The sequence below is a fragment of the Cygnus atratus genome, chromosome 17 (assembly GCF_013377495.2).
Source record: "Cygnus atratus isolate AKBS03 ecotype Queensland, Australia chromosome 17, CAtr_DNAZoo_HiC_assembly, whole genome shotgun sequence".
Classification (NCBI taxonomy): Eukaryota; Metazoa; Chordata; class Aves; order Anseriformes; family Anatidae; genus Cygnus; species Cygnus atratus.
In genome coordinates this window covers 1,475,203-1,494,433 of record NC_066378.1, presented here as the reverse complement: position 1 = coordinate 1,494,433, position 19,231 = coordinate 1,475,203, and the positions used below count along the sequence as shown (strand labels likewise).

General features: G+C 49.8%; 1 long non-coding RNA gene across 2 annotated transcripts in view; it reads right to left on the bottom strand.

Moving 5' to 3' along the window:
- LOC126913513 (uncharacterized) overlaps positions 1-19,231 on the bottom strand; it is a 34,642-nt gene that overhangs the window by 11,851 nt on the left and 3,560 nt on the right. The window contains exon 2 of one of the 2 annotated variants that reach the window (XR_007708953.1): positions 7,343-7,384. This is a non-coding gene — a long non-coding RNA (uncharacterized LOC126913513). Of the gene's footprint in view, positions 1-6,195; positions 6,368-7,342; positions 7,385-19,231 lie in introns of those variants that run through there. The other variant, XR_007708954.1, reaches the window with a different exon arrangement.

Here is a 19,231-nt window from a genome sequence, read left to right as displayed (position 1 = left end):
AGCCCTTCAGGGCAGGGACACCACAACTTTGGACAAGTTTAGACGGAACTGTATGCCTGGTAGCTACCCTTGCCTTCTCACCTCGGCATGCTTCTAGAAAAAAGATTTGGCTTCCTCCAAGAGAGGTTTTTCTTTGTGGATCCTAAACTCTGGATCCCTCTAGGCTAGGTAACAGAGAATTTTGGCTAATTTGGAGGTTGCTACATGCCCGGGAGCTACCTTTGCCTCCACCACATTGTACTTAGGAAAAATTCTCTGTCACCTGCACAAGTTCTGGATAAAAGCAGCATACCCGTATGGGGTATCTACCTGAACTTTGGCCAAATTGGGAAGTACGTGCATGCCCAGTAGCTACCCGTTCCTCCTCCCAGGCATACTTGGTGAAATTTTGGGGCCTCTTCCGGAGAGAGAGGGACTTGTGGATTCGGTCCGCAGACCCCTTCAGGCTTGGTACAAAAGAACTTTGGCCAATTTTGGAGGGAGGTTCCTGCCTGGGTACCTTCACTTCCCTTCGCTGATCAGGATTTGAAAAACTTTCAACCTAGCTCCCAATACAGAACTGCTTGTCAACACCACCTGAAGACCCCTCTGCGTTAAGTCCCTCACAATTTTGGCTCTACTTTGGAGGGAGCTGCATGCCTGCTAGCTACCATTGCCTCCTCCAGGGAAGCTTCTGCAAATGTTGGGGATTCTGCCTGAGACACATTTAGCTCTGGGGACCAGCTGCAAAGCCCTTCAGGGCAGGGACACCACAACTTTGGACAAGTTCTAGACGGAACTGTATGCCTGGTAGCTACCCTTGCCTTCTCACCTCGGCATGCTTCTAGAAAAAAGATTTGGCTTCCTCCAAGAGAGAGTTTTTTCTTTGTGGATCCTAAACTCGGATCCCTCTAGGCTAGGTAACAGAGAATTTTGGCTAATTTGGAGGTTGCTACATGCCCGGGAGCTACCTTTGCCTCCACCACATTGTACTTAGGAAAAATTCTCTGTCACCTGCACAAGTTCTGGATAAAGCAGCATACCCGTATGGGGTATCTACCTGAACTTTGGCCAAATTGGGAAGTACGTGCATGCCCAGTAGCTACCCGTTCCTCCTCCCAGGCATACTTGGTGAAATTTTGGGGCCTCTTCCGGAGAGAGAGGGACTTGTGGATTCGGTCCGCAGACCCCTTCAGGCTTGGTACCCAAGAACTTTGGCCAATTTTGGAGGGAGGTTCCTGCCTGGGTACCTTCACTTCCCTTCGCTGATCATGATTTGAAAAACTTTGGGCCTAGCTCCCAATACAGAACTGCTTGTCAATACCACCTGAAGACCCCTCCGCCTTAAGTCCCTCACAATTTTGGCTCTACTTTGGAGGGAGCTGCATGCCTGCTAGCTACCATTGCCTCCTCCAGGGAAGCTTCTGCAAATGTTGGGGATTCTGCCTGAGACGACATTAGCTCTGGGGACCAGCTGCAAAGCCCTTCAGGGCAGGGACACCACAACTTTGGACAAGTTTAGACGGAACTGTATGCCTGGTAGCTACCCTTGCCTTCTCACCTCGGCATGCTTCTAGAAAAAAGATTTGGCTTCCTCCAAGAGAGGTTTTTTCTTTGTGGATCCTAAACTCGGATCCCTCTAGGCTAGGTAACAGAGAATTTTGGCTAATTTGGAGGTTGCTACATGCCCGGGAGCTACCTTTGCCTCCACCACATTGTACTTAGGAAAAATTCTCTGTCACCTGCACAAGTTCTGGATAAAAGCAGCATACCCGTATGGGGTATCTACCTGAACTTTGGCCAAATTGGGAAGTACGTGCATGCCCAGTAGCTACCCGTTCCTCCTCCCAGGCATACTTGGTGAAATTTTGGGGCCTCTTCCGGAGAGAGAGGGACTTGTGGATTCGGTCCGCAGACCCCTTCAGGCTTGGTACCCAAGAACTTTGGCCAATTTTGGAGGGAGGTTCCTGCCTGGGTACCTTCACTTCCCTTCGCTGATCAGGATTTGAAAAACTTTTGGGCTAGCTCCCAATACAGAACTGCTTGTCAACACCACCGGAAGACCCCTCCGCCTTAAGTCCCTCACAATTTTGGCTCTACTTTGGAGGGAGCTGCATGCCTGCTAGCTACCATTGCCTCCTCCAGGGAAGCTTCTGCAAATGTTGGGGATTCTGCCTGAGACACATTTAGCTCTGGGGACCAGCTGCAAAGCCCTTCAGGGCAGGGACACCACAACTTTGGACAAGTTTAGACGGAACTGTATGCCTGGTAGCTACCCTTGCCTTCTCACCTCGGCACGCTTCTAGAAAAAAAGATTTGGCTTCCTCCAAGAGAGGTTTTTTCTTTGTGGATCCTAAACTTGGATCCCTCTAGGCTAGGTAACAGAGAATTTTGGCTAATTTGGAGGTTGCTACATGCCCGGGAGCTACCTTTGCCTCCACCACATTGTACTTAGGAAAAATTCTCTGTCACCTGCACAAGTTCTGGAAAAGCAGCATACCCGTCTGCTTTTTTGTTACCTGCCTGTGTCTGCATGTCCTGTAGCTCTCACGGATTAGCTCAAATTGCACGGAGCTTCCCCAGCTTTTTCTCCATTTCTTGACGTCTGGTTCTGTTTGCCCCTTAAGGCTCTTTCCAAGCATTTCATTGAGCCCTTCCTTTTGGCATTCTCTGAACAGAGCTGAAACCTCGGGTTGCTGCCTCAAACTCCTCCAAGGCTGTTGCTCTAGTTCGTTTGTGTCCATCGGTGTACGTTCCCAACCCTGCAACAATGGAATAGACAGTTTTTGTTGGATTTTGTTTTGTTTGGTTGTTTCTTTTCATTATGACCTTTTCTTTCTTTGGTCTTTCCTTCAATCCTACCACTTCTGTTACTTTGAATCCTCCTCTTAGTTTTGTTGTTTCTTTGCTTTTTTCAGACATCAGCAACCGACCCCGTTTTCCCTGTGCACTGCCTCCCTCATAGAATCCTACAATGGCTGGGGTTGGAAGGGACCTTAAAGACCATCCAGCTCGAACCCACCTGCACTGGTGCCCCAGGACCCACTTGGGAGCCACAGGGCTGGGCTGGGGCCAGCTCTGGCTTGAGGGTGACTGAGGCTTTGCCTGTCAGCCCTGCAGTGGGACATGGCGGTTGCCTAGCACCACTGTGGGTCACAATATGCACTGCCCCTGACAGCACAGGGCTGCCATGTGCTCACGGTCCCTGTCCTTGGCTTCCCAACGAGCTGGGTCCCCATGCTTGGTCCTGAGCGAGGTGGTGCATGTGCGAGTCCATGAGTCCCCAAGTGCCACAGGGCGGACTTCTCACTCTTTCCCCTGGAGCTGAACACTCTCTTTTGGTTCCACCATACCTGTGCCCCTGAGAAGCTCCACATCCATGACGTCCATGGCCCAGCTCTCTCGAGCTCACGGCTGGGCTGTCCTGCCCCACGGTGTCCTGACAGCTGCCTGGAGCACACTGGAAAAGTTTGGCCTACATGCCTTAGTTCTCAACAAAAGCAGCATACCCACGGTGTGCCAAACCCTCTCTGGGCAGCAGAACAGAATCTTGAAGTCTGCGGTGCCCAAACTGAAACCTTTTTCTTCATTCTTTATAAAATGAACATTAAAGTTAACTCTTAACAAGACAATGAGATTAAGGAAGTACATGCTAAACATAGAAGACTATAATACTCAACTTTTTGCCCAAATTATGCTCATTGTCATCCCAGGGTGGGACACATAAGCTTAGGATATAAAAGTGTTAGCAGGTAGTGGTGAAAAAATTCATGATAGGAAAACCTTAGAGTGAGGAAAAAAGGGAGAGCTGGGGAGGGGGGGCGGAGGGGAGAAGAAATAATTGAAAACCTAGAAGAGGCAGTCGATGTTCTGTGCTCCTTCTCCACCAAGACAGGGACACCTCCTTGGTAAGCTCTGCACCTTCACCTTCACTTTGGTGAGGAATACCTGCGATAGCATTTATACGTTTAGAAATGTGTTAACTGCCTTTTGGGTTAGCGGCATAGATTCATTTTAGCTGCCTATCGGGTCAGTGGAATAGACCCACAAGAAAGAGGAGAATCCCTTGTCATGAAGACCTCAGGGTTCTCCGATTTGGCTGCATCTGTTCCAAAACCAGCCTGCATACAAGCCATGCAGGAGAAGGATCTCTTACGGAGATCCCCAAAGCTAGCCCTGATTCAACTGGCAAGGTTAACTCCCCCTTATCTGTGGCCTCCCAGACACCATAAAGACACATGTAGCTACTGTTCAAGACCACACACAAACTGCCTGTGCTATGAATACTGCACTGGATGCCACACAGCTGGCTGATCTTGTTTGCCAAAACTTTGTGGCTACCTCCACATACAGATTTTGTCTGGGATCCTCTGCTCAGATCGCTTCAGGGTAGGTACCAGACAACTTTGGCCAATTTTGGAGGGAGGTTCCTGCCTGGGTACCTTCACTTCCCTTCGCTGATCATGATTTGAAAAACTTTCAACCTAGCTCCCAATACAGAACTGCTTGTCAATACCACCTGAAGACCCCTCCTGCGTTAAGTACCCTCACAATTTTGGCTCTACTTTGGAGGGAGCTGCATGCCTGCTAGCTACCATTGCCTCCTCCAGGGAAGCTTCTGCAAATGTTGGGGATTCTGCCTGAGACACATTTAGCTCTGGGGACCAGCTGCAAAGCCCTTCAGGGCAGGGACACCACAACTTTGGACAAGTTTAGACGGAACTGTATGCCTGGCAGCTACCCTTGCCTTCTCACCTCGGCATGCTTCTAGAAAAAAGATTTGGCTTCCTCCAAGACAGAGTTTTTCTTTGTGGATCCTAAACTCGGATCCCTCTAGGCTAGGTAACAGAGAATTTTGGCTAATTTGGAGGTTGCTACATGCCCGGGAGCTACCTTTGCCTCCACCACATTGTACTTAGGAAAAATTCTCTGTCACCTGCACAAGTTCTGGATAAAAGCAGCATACCCGTATGGGGTATCTACCTGAACTTTGGCCAAATTGGGAAGTACGTGCATGCCCAGTAGCTACCCGTTCCTCCTCCCAGGCATACTTGGTGAAATTTTGGGGCCTCTTCCGGAGAGAGAGGGACTTGTGGATTCGGTCCGCAGACCCCTTCAGGCTTGGTACAAAAGAACTTTGGCCAATTTTGGAGGGAGGTTCCTGCCTGGGTACCTTCACTTCCCTTCGCTGATCATGATTTGAAAAACTTTCAACCTAGCTCCCAATACAGAACTGCTTGTCAATACCACCGGAAGACCCCTCCACGTTAAGTCCCTCACAATTTTGGCTCTACTTTGGAGGGAGCTGCATGCCTGCTAGCTACCAGTGCCTCCTCCAGGGAAGCTTCTGCAAATGTTGGGGATTCTGCCTGAGACACATTTAGCTCTGGGGACCAGCTGCAAAGCCCTTCAGGGCAGGGACACCACAACTTTGGACAAGTTCTAGACGGAACTGTATGCCTGGTAGCTACCCTTGCCTTCTCACCTCGGCATGCTTCTAGAAAAAAGATTTGGCTTCCTCCAAGAGAGGTTTTTTCTTTGTGGATCCTAAACTTGGATCCCTCTACGGCTAGGTAACAGAGAATTTTGGCTAATTTGGAGGTTGCTACATGCCCGGGAGCTACCTTTGCCTCCACCACATTGTACTTAGGAAAAATTCTCTGTCACCTGCACAAGTTCTGGATAAGAGCAGCATACCCGTATGGGGTATCTACCTGAACTTTGGCCAAATTGGGAAGTACGTGCATGCCCAGTAGCTACCCGTTCCTCCTCCCAGGCATACTTGGTGAAATTTTGGGGCCTCTTCCGGAGAGAGAGGGACTTGTGGATTCGGTCCGCAGACCCCTTCAGGCTTGGTACAAAAGAACTTTGGCCAATTTTGGAGGGAGGTTCCTGCCTGGGTACCTTCACTTCCCTTCGCTGATCATGATTTGAAAAACTTTCAACCTAGCTCCCAATACAGAACTGCTTGTCAATACCACCGGAAGACCCCTCCGCCGTTAAGTCCCTCACAATTTTGGCTCTACTTTGGAGGGAGCTGCATGCCTGCTAGCTACCATTGCCTCCTCCAGGGAAGCTTCTGCAAATGTTGGGGATTCTGCCTGAGACACATTTAGCTCTGGGGACCAGCTGCAAAGCCCTTCAGGGCAGGGACACCACAACTTTGGACAAGTTTAGACGGAACTGTATGCCTGGTAGCTACCCTTGCCTTCTCACCTCGGCATGCTTCTAGAAAAAAGATTTGGCTTCCTCCAAGAGAGGTTTTTTCTTTGTGGATCCTAAACTTGGATCCCTCTAGGCTAGGTAACAGAGAATTTTGGCTAATTTGGAGGTTGCTACATGCCCGGGAGCTACCTTTGCCTCCACCACATTGTACTTAGGAAAAATTCTCTGTCACCTGCACAAGTTCTGGATAAAGCAGCATACCCGTATGGGGTATCTACCTGAACTTTGGCCAAATTGGGAAGTACGTGCATGCCCAGTAGCTACCCGTTCCTCCTCCCAGGCATACTTGGTGAAATTTTGGGGCCTCTTCCGGAGAGAGAGGGACTTGTGGATTCGGTCCGCAGACCCCTTCAGGCTTGGTACCCAAGAACTTTGGCCAATTTTGGAGGGAGGTTCCTGCCTGGGTACCTTCACTTCCCTTCGCTGATCAGGATTTGAAAAACTTTGCACCTAGCTCCCAATACAGAACTGCTTGTCAATACCACCTGAAGACCCCTCCGCCTTAAGTCCCTCACAATTTTGGCTCTACTTTGGAGGGAGCTGCATGCCTGCTAGCTACCAGTGCCTCCTCCAGGGAAGCTTCTGCAAATGTTGGGGATTCTGCCTGAGACGACATTTAGCTCTGGGGACCAGCTGCAAAGCCCTTCAGGGCAGGGACACCACAACTTTGGACAAGTTTAGACGGAACTGTATGCCTGGTAGCTACCCTTGCCTTCTCACCTCGGCATGCTTCTAGAAAAAAGATTTGGCTTCCTCCAAGACAGAGTTTTTCTTTGTGGATCCTAAACTCGGATCCCTCTAGGCTAGGTAACAGAGAATTTTGGCTAATTTGGAGGTTGCTACATGCCCGGGAGCTACCTTTGCCTCCACCACATTGTACTTAGGAAAAATTCTCTGTCACCTGCACAAGTTCTGGATAAAAGCAGCATACCCGTATGGGGTATCTACCTGAACTTTGGCCAAATTGGGAAGTACGTGCATGCCCAGTAGCTACCCGTTCCTCCTCCCAGGCATACTTGGTGAAATTTTGGGGCCTCTTCCGGAGAGAGAGGGACTTGTGGATTCGGTCCGCAGACCCCTTCAGGCTTGGTACCCAAGAACTTTGGCCAATTTTGGAGGGAGGTTCCTGCCTGGGTACCTTCACTTCCCTTCGCTGATCAGGATTTGAAAAACTTTCAACCTAGCTCCCAATACAGAACTGCTTGTCAACACCACCGGAAGACCCCTCCGCGTTAAGTCCCTCACAATTTTGGCTCTACTTTGGAGGGAGCTGCATGCCTGCTAGCTACCATTGCCTCCTCCAGGGAAGCTTCTGCAAATGTTGGGGATTCTGCCTGAGACGACATTTAGCTCTGGGGACCAGCTGCAAAGCCCTTCAGGGCAGGGACACCACAACTTTGGACAAGTTTAGACGGAACTGTATGCCTGGTAGCTACCCTTGCCTTCTCACCTCGGCACGCTTCTAGAAAAAAAGATTTGGCTTCCTCCAAGAGAGGTTTTTTCTTTGTGGATCCTAAACTTGGATCCCTCTAGGCTAGGTAACAGAGAATTTTGGCTAATTTGGAGGTTGCTACATGCCCGGGAGCTACCTTTGCCTCCACCACATTGTACTTAGGAAAAATTCTCTGTCACCTGCACAAGTTCTGGAAAAGCAGCATACCCGTCTGCTTTTTTGTTACCTGCCTGTGTCTGCATGTCCTCTAGCTCTCACGGATTAGCTCAAATTGCACGGAGCTTCCCCAGCTTTTTCTCCATTTCTTGACGTCTGGTTCTGTTTGCCCCTTAAGGCTCTTTCCAAGCATTTCATTGAGCCCTTCCTTTTGGCATTCTCTGAACTAGAGCTGAAACCTCGGGTTGCTGCCTCAAACTCCTCCAAGGCTGTTGCTCTAGTTCGTTTGTGTCCATCGGTGTACGTTCCCAACCCTGCAACAATGGAATAGACAGTTTTTGTTGGATTTTGTTTTGTTTGGTTGTTTCTTTTCATTATGACCTTTTCTTTCTTTGGTCTTTCCTTCAATCCTACCACTTCTGTTACTTTGAATCCTCCTCTTAGTTTTGTTGTTTCTTTGCTTTTTTCAGACATCAGCAACCGACCCCGTTTTCCCTGTGCACTGCCTCCCTCATAGAATCCTACAATGGCTGGGGTTGGAAGGGACCTTAAAGACCATCCAGCTCGAACCCACCTGCACTGGTGCCCCAGGACCCACTTGGGAGCCACAGGGCTGGGCTGGGGCCAGCTCTGGCTTGAGGGTGACTGAGGCTTTGCCTGTCAGCCCTGCAGTGGGACATGGCGGTTGCCTAGCACCACTGTGGGTCACAATATGCACTGCCCCTGACAGCACAGGGCTGCCATGTGCTCACGGTCCCTGTCCTTGGCTTCCCAACGAGCTGGGTCCCCATGCTTGGTCCTGAGCGAGGTGGTGCATGTGCGAGTCCATGAGTCCCCAAGTGCCACAGGGCGGACTTCTCACTCTTTCCCCTGGAGCTGAACACTCTCTTTTGGTTCCACCATACCTGTGCCCCTGAGAAGCTCCACATCCATGACGTCCATGGCCCAGCTCTCTCGAGCTCACGGCTGGGCTGTCCTGCCCCACGGTGTCCTGACAGCTGCCTGGAGCACACTGGAAAAGTTTGGCCTACATGCCTTAGTTCTCAACAAAAGCAGCATACCCACGGTGTGCCAAACCCTCTCTGGGCAGCAGAACAGAATCTTGAAGTCTGCGGTGCCCAAACTGAAACCTTTTTCTTCATTCTTTATAAAATGAACATTAAAGTTAACTCTTAACAAGACAATGAGATTAAGGAAGTACATGCTAAACATAGAAGACTATAATACTCAACTTTTTGCCCAAATTATGCTCATTGTCATCCCAGGGTGGGACACATAAGCTTAGGATATAAAAGTGTTAGCAGGTAGTGGTGAAAAAATTCATGATAGGAAAACCTTAGAGTGAGGAAAAAAGGGAGAGCTGGGGAGGGGGGGCGGAGGGGAGAAGAAATAATTGAAAACCTAGAAGAGGCAGTCGATGTTCTGTGCTCCTTCTCCACCAAGACAGGGACACCTCCTTGGTAAGCTCTGCACCTTCACCTTCACTTTGGTGAGGAATACCTGCGATAGCATTTATACGTTTAGAAATGTGTTAACTGCCTTTTGGGTTAGCGGCATAGATTCATTTTAGCTGCCTATCGGGTCAGTGGAATAGACCCACAAGAAAGAGGAGAATCCCTTGTCATGAAGACCTCAGGGTTCTCCGATTTGGCTGCATCTGTTCCAAAACCAGCCTGCATACAAGCCATGCAGGAGAAGGATCTCTTACGGAGATCCCCAAAGCTAGCCCTGATTCAACTGGCAAGGTTAACTCCCCCTTATCTGTGGCCTCCCAGACACCATAAAGACACATGTAGCTACTGTTCAAGACCACACACAAACTGCCTGTGCTATGAATACTGCCCTGGATGCCACACAGCTGGCTGATCTTGTTTGCCAAAACTTTGTGGCTACCTCCACATACAGATTTTGTCTGGGATCCTCTGCTCAGATCGCTTCAGGGTAGGTACCTGACAACTTTGGCCAATTTTGGAGGGAGGTTCCTGCCTGGGTACCTTCACTTCCCTTCGCTGATCAGGATTTGAAAAACTTTTCAACCTAGCTCCCAATACAGAACTGCTTGTCAATACCACCGGAAGACCCCTCCGCCGTTAAGTCCCTCACAATTTTGGCTCTACTTTGGAGGGAGCTGCATGCCTGCTAGCTACCATTGCCTCCTCCAGGGAAGCTTCTGCAAATGTTGGGGATTCTGCCTGAGACACATTTAGCTCTGGGGACCAGCTGCAAAGCCCTTCAGGGCAGGGACACCACAACTTTGGACAAGTTTAGACGGAACTGTATGCCTGGTAGCTACCCTTGCCTTCTCACCTCGGCATGCTTCTAGAAAAAAGATTTGGCTTCCTCCAAGAGAGGTTTTTTCTTTGTGGATCCTAAACTTGGATCCCTCTAGGCTAGGTAACAGAGAATTTTGGCTAATTTGGAGGTTGCTACATGCCCGGGAGCTACCTTTGCCTCCACCACATTGTACTTAGGAAAAATTCTCTGTCACCTGCACAAGTTCTGGATAAAAGCAGCATACCCGTATGGGGTATCTACCTGAACTTTGGCCAAATTGGGAAGTACGTGCATGCCCAGTAGCTACCCGTTCCTCCTCCCAGGCATACTTGGTGAAATTTTGGGGCCTCTTCCGGAGAGAGAGGGACTTGTGGATTCGGTCCGCAGACCCCTTCAGGCTTGGTACCCAAGAACTTTGGCCAATTTTGGAGGGAGGTTCCTGCCTGGGTACCTTCACTTCCCTTCGCTGATCATGATTTGAAAAACTTTTGGACCTAGCTCCCAATACAGAACTGCTTGTCAACACCACCTGAAGACCCCTCCGCGTTAAGTCCCTCACAATTTTGGCTCTACTTTGGAGGGAGCTGCATGCCTGCTAGCTACCATTGCCTCCTCCAGGGAAGCTTCTGCAAATGTTGGGGATTCTGCCTGAGACACATTTAGCTCTGGGGACCAGCTGCAAAGCCCTTCAGGGCAGGGACACCACAACTTTGGACAAGTTTAGACGGAACTGTATGCCTGGTAGCTACCCTTGCCTTCTCACCTCGGCATGCTTCTAGAAAAAAGATTTGGCTTCCTCCAAGAGAGAGTTTTTCTTTGTGGATCCTAAACTCGGATCCCTCTAGGCTAGGTAACAGAGAATTTTGGCTAATTTGGAGGTTGCTACATGCCCGGGAGCTACCTTTGCCTCCACCACATTGTACTTAGGAAAAATTCTCTGTCACCTGCACAAGTTCTGGAAAAGCAGCATACCCGTATGGGGTATCTACCTGAACTTTGGCCAAATTGGGAAGTACGTGCATGCCCAGTAGCTACCCGTTCCTCCTCCCAGGCATACTTGGTGAAATTTTGGGGCCTCTTCCGGAGAGAGAGGGACTTGTGGATTCGGTCCGCAGACCCCTTCAGGCTTGGTACCCAAGAACTTTGGCCAATTTTGGAGGGAGGTTCCTGCCTGGGTACCTTCACTTCCCTTCGCTGATCAGGATTTGAAAAACTTTCAACCTAGCTCCCAATACAGAACTGCTTGTCAACACCACCGGAAGACCCCTCCGCCGTTAAGTCCCTCACAATTTTGGCTCTACTTTGGAGGGAGCTGCATGCCTGCTAGCTACCATTGCCTCCTCCAGGGAAGCTTCTGCAAATGTTGGGGATTCTGCCTGAGACACATTTAGCTCTGGGGACCAGCTGCAAAGCCCTTCAGGGCAGGGACACCACAACTTTGGACAAGTTTAGACGGAAGTGTATGCCTGGCAGCTACCCTTGCCTTCTCACCTCGGCATGCCTTCTAGAAAAAAGATTTGGCTTCCTCCAAGAGAGGTTTTTTCTTTGTGGATCCTAAACTTGGATCCCTCTAGGCTAGGTAACAGAGAATTTTGGCTAATTTGGAGGTTGCTACATGCCCGGGAGCTACCTTTGCCTCCACCACATTGTACTTAGGAAAAATTCTCTGTCACCTGCACAAGTTCTGGAAAAGCAGCATACCCGTATGGGGTATCTACCTGAACTTTGGCCAAATTGGGAAGTACGTGCATGCCCAGTAGCTACCCGTTCCTCCTCCCAGGCATACTTGGTGAAATTTTGGGGCCTCTTCCTGGAGAGAGAGGGACTTGTGGATTCGGTCCGCAGACCCCTTCAGGCTTGGTACCCAAGAACTTTGGCCAATTTTGGAGGGAGGTTCCTGCCTGGGTACCTTCACTTCCCTTCGCTGATCATGATTTGAATAACTTTTGACCTAGCTCCCAATACAGAACTGCTTGTCAACACCACCTGAAGACCCCTCCGCCTTAAGTCCCTCACAATTTTGGCTCTACTTTGGAGGGAGCTGCATGCCTGCTAGCTACCATTGCCTCCTCCAGGGAAGCTTCTGCAAATGTTGGGGATTCTGCCTGAGACACATTTAGCTCTGGGGACCAGCTGCAAAGCCCTTCAGGGCAGGGACACCACAACTTTGGACAAGTTTAGACGGAACTGTATGCCTGGTAGCTACCCTTGCCTTCTCACCTCGGCATGCTTCTAGAAAAAAGATTTGGCTTCCTCCAAGAGAGAGTTTTTCTTTGTGGATCCTAAACTTGGATCCCTCTAGGCTAGGTAACAGAGAATTTTGGCTAATTTGGAGGTTGCTACATGCCCGGGAGCTACCTTTGCCTCCACCACATTGTACTTAGGAAAAATTCTCTGTCACCTGCACAAGTTCTGGAAAAGCAGCATACCCGTATGGGGTATCTACCTGAACTTTGGCCAAATTGGGAAGTACGTGCATGCCCAGTAGCTACCCGTTCCTCCTCCCAGGCATACTTGGTGAAATTTTGGGGCCTCTTCCGGAGAGAGAGGGACTTGTGGATTCGGTCCGCAGACCCCTTCAGGCTTGGTACCCAAGAACTTTGGCCAATTTTGGAGGGAGGTTCCTGCCTGGGTACCTTCACTTCCCTTCGCTGATCAGGATTTGAAAAACTTTTGGACCTAGCTCCCAATACAGAACTGCTTGTCAACACCACCTGAAGACCCCTCCGCCTTAAGTCCCTCACAATTTTGGCTCTACTTTGGAGGGAGCTGCATGCCTGCTAGCTACCATTGCCTCCTCCAGGGAAGCTTCTGCAAATGTTGGGGATTCTGCCTGAGACACATTTAGCTCTGGGGACCAGCTGCAAAGCCCTTCAGGGCAGGGACACCACAACTTTGGACAAGTTTAGACGGAACTGTATGCCTGGTAGCTACCCTTGCCTTCTCACCTCGGCATGCTTCTAGAAAAAAGATTTGGCTTCCTCCAAGAGAGAGTTTTTCTTTGTGGATCCTAAACTCGGATCCCTCTAGGCTAGGTAACAGAGAATTTTGGCTAATTTGGAGGTTGCTACATGCCCGGGAGCTACCTTTGCCTCCACCACATTGTACTTAGGAAAAATTCTCTGTCACCTGCACAAGTTCTGGAAAAGCAGCATACCCGTCTGCTTTTTTGTTACCTGCCTGTGTCTGCATGTCCTGTAGCTCTCACGGATTAGCTCAAATTGCACGGAGCTTCCCCAGCTTTTTCTCCATTTCTTGACGTCTGGTTCTGTTTGCCCCTTAAGGCTCTTTCCAAGCATTTCATTGAGCCCTTCCTTTTGGCATTCTCTGAACAGAGCTGAAACCTCGGGTTGCTGCCTCAAACTCCTCCAAGGCTGTTGCTCTAGTTCGTTTGTGTCCATCGGTGTACGTTCCCAACCCTGCAACAATGGAATAGACAGTTTTTGTTGGATTTTGTTTTGTTTGGTTGTTTCTTTTCATTATGACCTTTTCTTTCTTTGGTCTTTCCTTCAATCCTACCACTTTTGTTACTTTGAATCCTCCTCTTAGTTTTGTTGTTTCTTTGCTTTTTTCAGACATCAGCAACCGACCCCGTTTTCCCTGTGCACTGCCTCCCTCACAGAATCCTACAATGGCTGGGGTTGGAAGGGACCTTAAAGACCATCCAGCTCAAACCCACCTGCACTGGTGCCCCAGGACCCTCTTGGGAGCCACAGGGCTGGGCTGGGGCCAGCTCTGGCTTGAGGGTGACTGAGGCTGTGCCTGTCAGCCCTGCAGTGGGACATGGCGGTTGCCTAGCACCACTGTGGGTCACAATATGCACTGCCCCTGACAGCACAGGGTTGCCATGTGCTCACCGTCCCTGTCCTTGGCTTCCCAACGAGCTGGGTCCCCATGCTTGGTCCTGAGCGAGGTGGTGCATGTGCGAGTCCATGAGTCCCCAAGTGCCACAGGGCGGACTTCTCACTCTTTCCCTTGGAGATGAACACTCTCTTTTGGTTCCACCATACCTGTGCCCCTGAGAAGCTCCACATCCATGACGTCCATGGCCCAGCTCTCTCGAGCTCACGGCTGGGCTGTCCTGCCCCAGGGGGTCCTGCCAGCTGCCTGGAGCACACTGGAAAAGTTTGGCCTACATGCCTTAGTTCTCAACAAAAGCAGCATACCCACGGTGTGCCAAACCCTCTCTGGGCAGCAGAACAGAATCTTGAAGTCTGCGGTGCCCAAACTGAAACCTTTTTCTTCATTCTTTATAAAATGAACATTAAAGTTAACTCTTAACAAGACAATGAGATTAAGGAAGTACATGCTAAACATAGAAGACTATAATACTCAACTTTTTGCCCAAATTATGCTCATTGTCATCCCAGGGTGGGACACATAAGCTTAGGATATAAAAGTGTTAGCAGGTAGTGGTGAAAAAATTCATGATAGGAAAACCTTAGAGTGAGGAAAAAAGGGAGAGCTGGGGAGGGGGGGCGGAGGGGAGAAGAAATAATTGAAAACCTAGAAGAGGCAGTCGATGTTCTGTGCTCCTTCTCCACCAAGACAGGGACACCTCCTTGGTAAGCTCTGCACCTTCACCTTCACTTTGGTGAGGAATACCTGCGATAGCATTTATACGTTTAGAAATGTGTTAACTGCCTTTTGGGTTAGTGGCATAGATTCATTTTAGCTGCCTATCGGGTCAGTGGAATAGACCCACAAGAAAGAGGAGAATCCCTTGTCATGAAGACCTCAGGGTTCTCCGATTTGGCTGCATCTGTTCCAAAACCAGCCTGCATACAAGCCATGCAGGAGAAGGATCTCTTACGGAGATCCCCAAAGCTAGCCCTGATTCAACTGGCAAGGTTAACTCCCCCTTATCTGTGGCCTCCCAGACACCATAAAGACACATGTAGCTACTGTTCAAGACCACACACAAACTGCCTGTGCTATGAATACTGCCCTGGATGCCACACAGCTGGCTGATCTTGTTTGCCAAAACTTTGTGGCTACCTCCACATACAGATTTTGTCTGGGATCCTCTGCTCAGATCGCTTCAGGGTAGGTACCTGACAACTTTGGCCAGTTTTGGAGGGAGGTTCCTGCCTGGGTACCTTCACTTCCCTTCGCTGATCAGGATTTGAAAAACTTTTGACCTAGCTCCCAATACAGAACTGCTTGTCAATACCAGCGGAAGACCCCTCCACGTTAAGTCCCTCACAATTTTGGCTCTACTTTGGAGGGAGCTGCATGCCTGCTAGCTACCATTGCCTCCTCCAGGGAAGCTTCTGCAAATGTTGGGGATTCTGCCTGAGACACATTTAGCTCTGGGGACCAGCTGCAAAGCCCTTCAGGGCAGGGACACCACAACTTTGGACAAGTCTAGACGGAACTGTATGCCTGGTAGCTACCCTTGCCTTCTCACCTCGGCATGCTTCTAGAAAAAAGATTTGGCTTCCTCCAAGAGAGGATTTTTTCTTTGTGGATCCTAAACTTGGATCCCTCTAGGCTAGGTAACAGAGAATTTTGGCTAATTTGGAGGTTGCTACATGCCCGGGAGCTACCTTTGCCTCCACCACATTGTACTTAGGAAAAATTCTCTGTCACCTGCACAAGTTCTGGAAAAGCAGCATACCCGTCTGCTTTTTTGTTACCTGCCTGTGTCTGCATGTCCTGTAGCTCTCACGGATTAGCTCAAATTGCACGGAGCTTCCCCAGCTTTTTCTCCATTTCTTGACGTCTGGTTCTGTTTGCCCCTTAAGGCTCTTTCCAAGCATTTCATTGAGCCCTTCCTTTTGGCATTCTTTGAACAGAGCTGAAACCTCGGGTTGCTGCCTCAAACTCCTCCAAGGCTGTTGCTCTAGTTCGTTTGTGTCCATCGGTGTACGTTCCCAACCCTGCAACAATGGAATAGACAGTTTTTGTTGGATTTTGTTTTGTTTGGTTGTTTCTTTTCATTATGACCTTTTCTTTCTTTGGTCTTTCCTTCAATCCTACCACTTTTGTTACTTTGAATCCTCCTCTTAGTTTTGTTGTTTCTTTGCTTTTTTCAGACATCAGCAACCGACCCCGTTTTCCCTGTGCACTGCCTCCCTCACAGAATCCTACAATGGCTGGGGTTGGAAGGGACCTTAAAGACCATCCAGCTCAAACCCACCTGCACTGGTGCCCCAGGACCCTCTTGGGAGCCACAGGGCTGGGCTGGGGCCAGCTCTGGCTTGAGGGTGACTGAGGCTGTGCCTGTCAGCCCTGCAGTGGGACATGGCGGTTGCCTAGCACCACTGTGGGTCACAATATGCACTGCCCCTGACAGCACAGGGCTGCCATGTGCTCACCGGTCCCTGTCCTTGGCTTCCCAACGAGCTGGGTCCCCATGCTTGGTCCTGAGCGAGGTGGTGCATGTGCGAGTCCATGAGTCCCCAAGTGCCACAGGGCGGACTTCTCACTCTTTCCCTTGGAGATGAACACTCTCTTTTGGTTCCACCATACCTGTGCCCCTGAGAAGCTCCACATCCATGACGTCCATGGCCCAGCTCTCTCGAGCTCACGGCTGGGCTGTCCTGCCCCAGGGGGTCCTGCCAGCTGCCTGGAGCACACTGGAAAAGTTTGGCCTACATGCCTTAGTTCTCAACAAAAGCAGCATACCCACGGTGTGCCAAACCCTCTCTGGGCAGCAGAACAGAATCTTGAAGTCTGCGGTGCCCAAACTGAAACCTTTTTCTTCATTCTTTATAAAATGAACATTAAAGTTAACTCTTAACAAGACAATGAGATTAAGGAAGTACATGCTAAACATAGAAGACTATAATACTCAACTTTTTGCCCAAATTATGCTCATTGTCATCCCAGGGTGGGACACATAAGCTTAGGATATAAAAGTGTTAGCAGGTAGTGGTGAAAAAATTCATGATAGGAAAACCTTAGAGTGAGGAAAAAAGGGAGAGCTGGGGAGGGGGGGCGGAGGGGAGAAGAAATAATTGAAAACCTAGAAGAGGCAGTCGATGTTCTGTGCTCCTTCTCCACCAAGACAGGGACACCTCCTTGGTAAGCTCTGCACCTTCACCTTCACTTTGGTGAGGAATACCTGCGATAGCATTTATACGTTTAGAAATGTGTTAACTGCCTTTTGGGTTAGTGGCATAGATTCATTTTAGCTGCCTATCGGGTCAGTGGAATAGACCCACAAGAAAGAGGAGAATCCCTTGTCATGAAGACCTCAGGGTTCTCCGATTTGGCTGCATCTGTTCCAAAACCAGCCTGCATACAAGCCATGCAGGAGAAGGATCTCTTACGGAGATCCCCAAAGCTAGCCCTGATTCAACTGGCAAGGTTAACTCCCCCTTATCTGTGGCCTCCCAGACACCATAAAGACACATGTAGCTACTGTTCAAGACCACACACAAACTGCCTGTGCTATGAATACTGCCCTGGATGCCACACAGCTGGCTGATCTTGTTTGCCAAAACTTTGTGGCTACCTCCACATACAGATTTTGTCTGGGATCCTCTGCTCAGATCGCTTCAGGGTAGGTACCTGACAACTTTGGCCAGTTTTGGAGGGAGGTTCCTGCCTGGGTACCTTCACTTCCCTTCGCTGATCAGGATTTGAAAAACTTTCAACCTAGCTCCCAATACAGAACTGCTTGTCAATACCACCGGAAGACCCCTCCACGTTAAGTCCCTCACAATTTTGGCTCTACTTTGGAGGGAGCTGCATGCCTGCTAGCTACCATTGCCTCCTCCAGGGAAGCTTCTGCAAATGTTGGGGATTCTGCCTGAGACACATTTAGCTCTGGGGACCAGCTGCAAAGCCCTTCAGGGCAGGGACACCACAACTTTGGACAAGTTTAGACGGAACTGTATGCCTGGTAGCTACCCTTGCCTTCTCACCTCGGCATGCTTCTAGAAAAAAGATTTGGCTTCCTCCAAGAGAGGTTTTTTCTTTGTGGATCCTAAACTTGGATCCCTCTAGGCTAGGTAACAGAGAATTTTGGCTAATTTGGAGGTTGCTACATGCCCGGGAGCTACCTTTGCCTCCACCACATTGTACTTAGGAAAAATTCTCTGTCACCTGCACAAGTTCTGGAAAAGCAGCATACCCGTCTGCTTTTTTGTTACCTGCCTGTGTCTGCATGTCCTGTAGCTCTCACGGATTAGCTCAAATTGCACGGAGCTTCCCCAGCTTTTTCTCCATTTCTTGACGTCTGGTTCTGTTTGCCCCTTAAGGCTCTTTCCAAGCATTTCATTGAGCCCTTCCTTTTGGCATTCTCTGAATAGAGCTGAAACCTCGGGTTGCTGCCTCAAACTCCTCCAAGGCTGTTGCTCTAGTTTGTTTGTGTCCATCGGTGTACGTTCCCAACCCTGCAACAATGGAATAGACAGTTTTTGTTGGATTTTGTTTTGTTTGGTTGTTTCTTTTCATTATGACCTTTTCTTTCTTTGGTCTTTCCTTCAATCCTACCACTTTTGTTACTTTGAATCCTCCTCTTAGTTTTGTTGTTTCTTTGCTTTTTTCAGACATCAGCAACCGACCCCGTTTTCCCTGTGCACTGCCTCCCTCATAGAATCCTACAATGGCTGGGGTTGGAAGGGACCTTAAAGACCATCCAGCTCAAACCCACCTGCACTGGTGCCCCAGGACCCACTTGGGAGCCACAGGGCTGGGCTGGGGCCAGCTCTGGCTTGAGGGTGACTGAGGCTGTGCCTGTCAGCCCTGCAGTGGGACATGGCGGTTGCCTAGCACCACTGTGGGTCACAATATGCACTGCCCCTGACAGCACAGGGCTGCCATGTGCTCACGGTCCCTGTCCTTGGCTTCCCAACGAGCTGGGTCCCCATGCTTGGTCCTGAGCGAGGTGGTGCATGTGCGAGTCCATGAGTCCCCAAGTGCCACAGGGCGGACTTCTCACTCTTTCCCCTGGAGCTGAACACTCTCTTTTGGTTCCACCATACCTGTGCCCCTGAGAAGCTCCACATCCATGACGTCCATGGCCCAGCTCTCTCGAGCTCACGGCTGGGCTGTCCTGCCCCACGGTGTCCTGACAGCTGCCTGGAGCACACTGGAAAAGTTTGGCCTACATGCCTTAGTTCTCAACAAAAGCAGCATACCCACGGTGTGCCAAACCCTCTCTGGGCAGCAGAACAGAATCTTGAAGTCTGC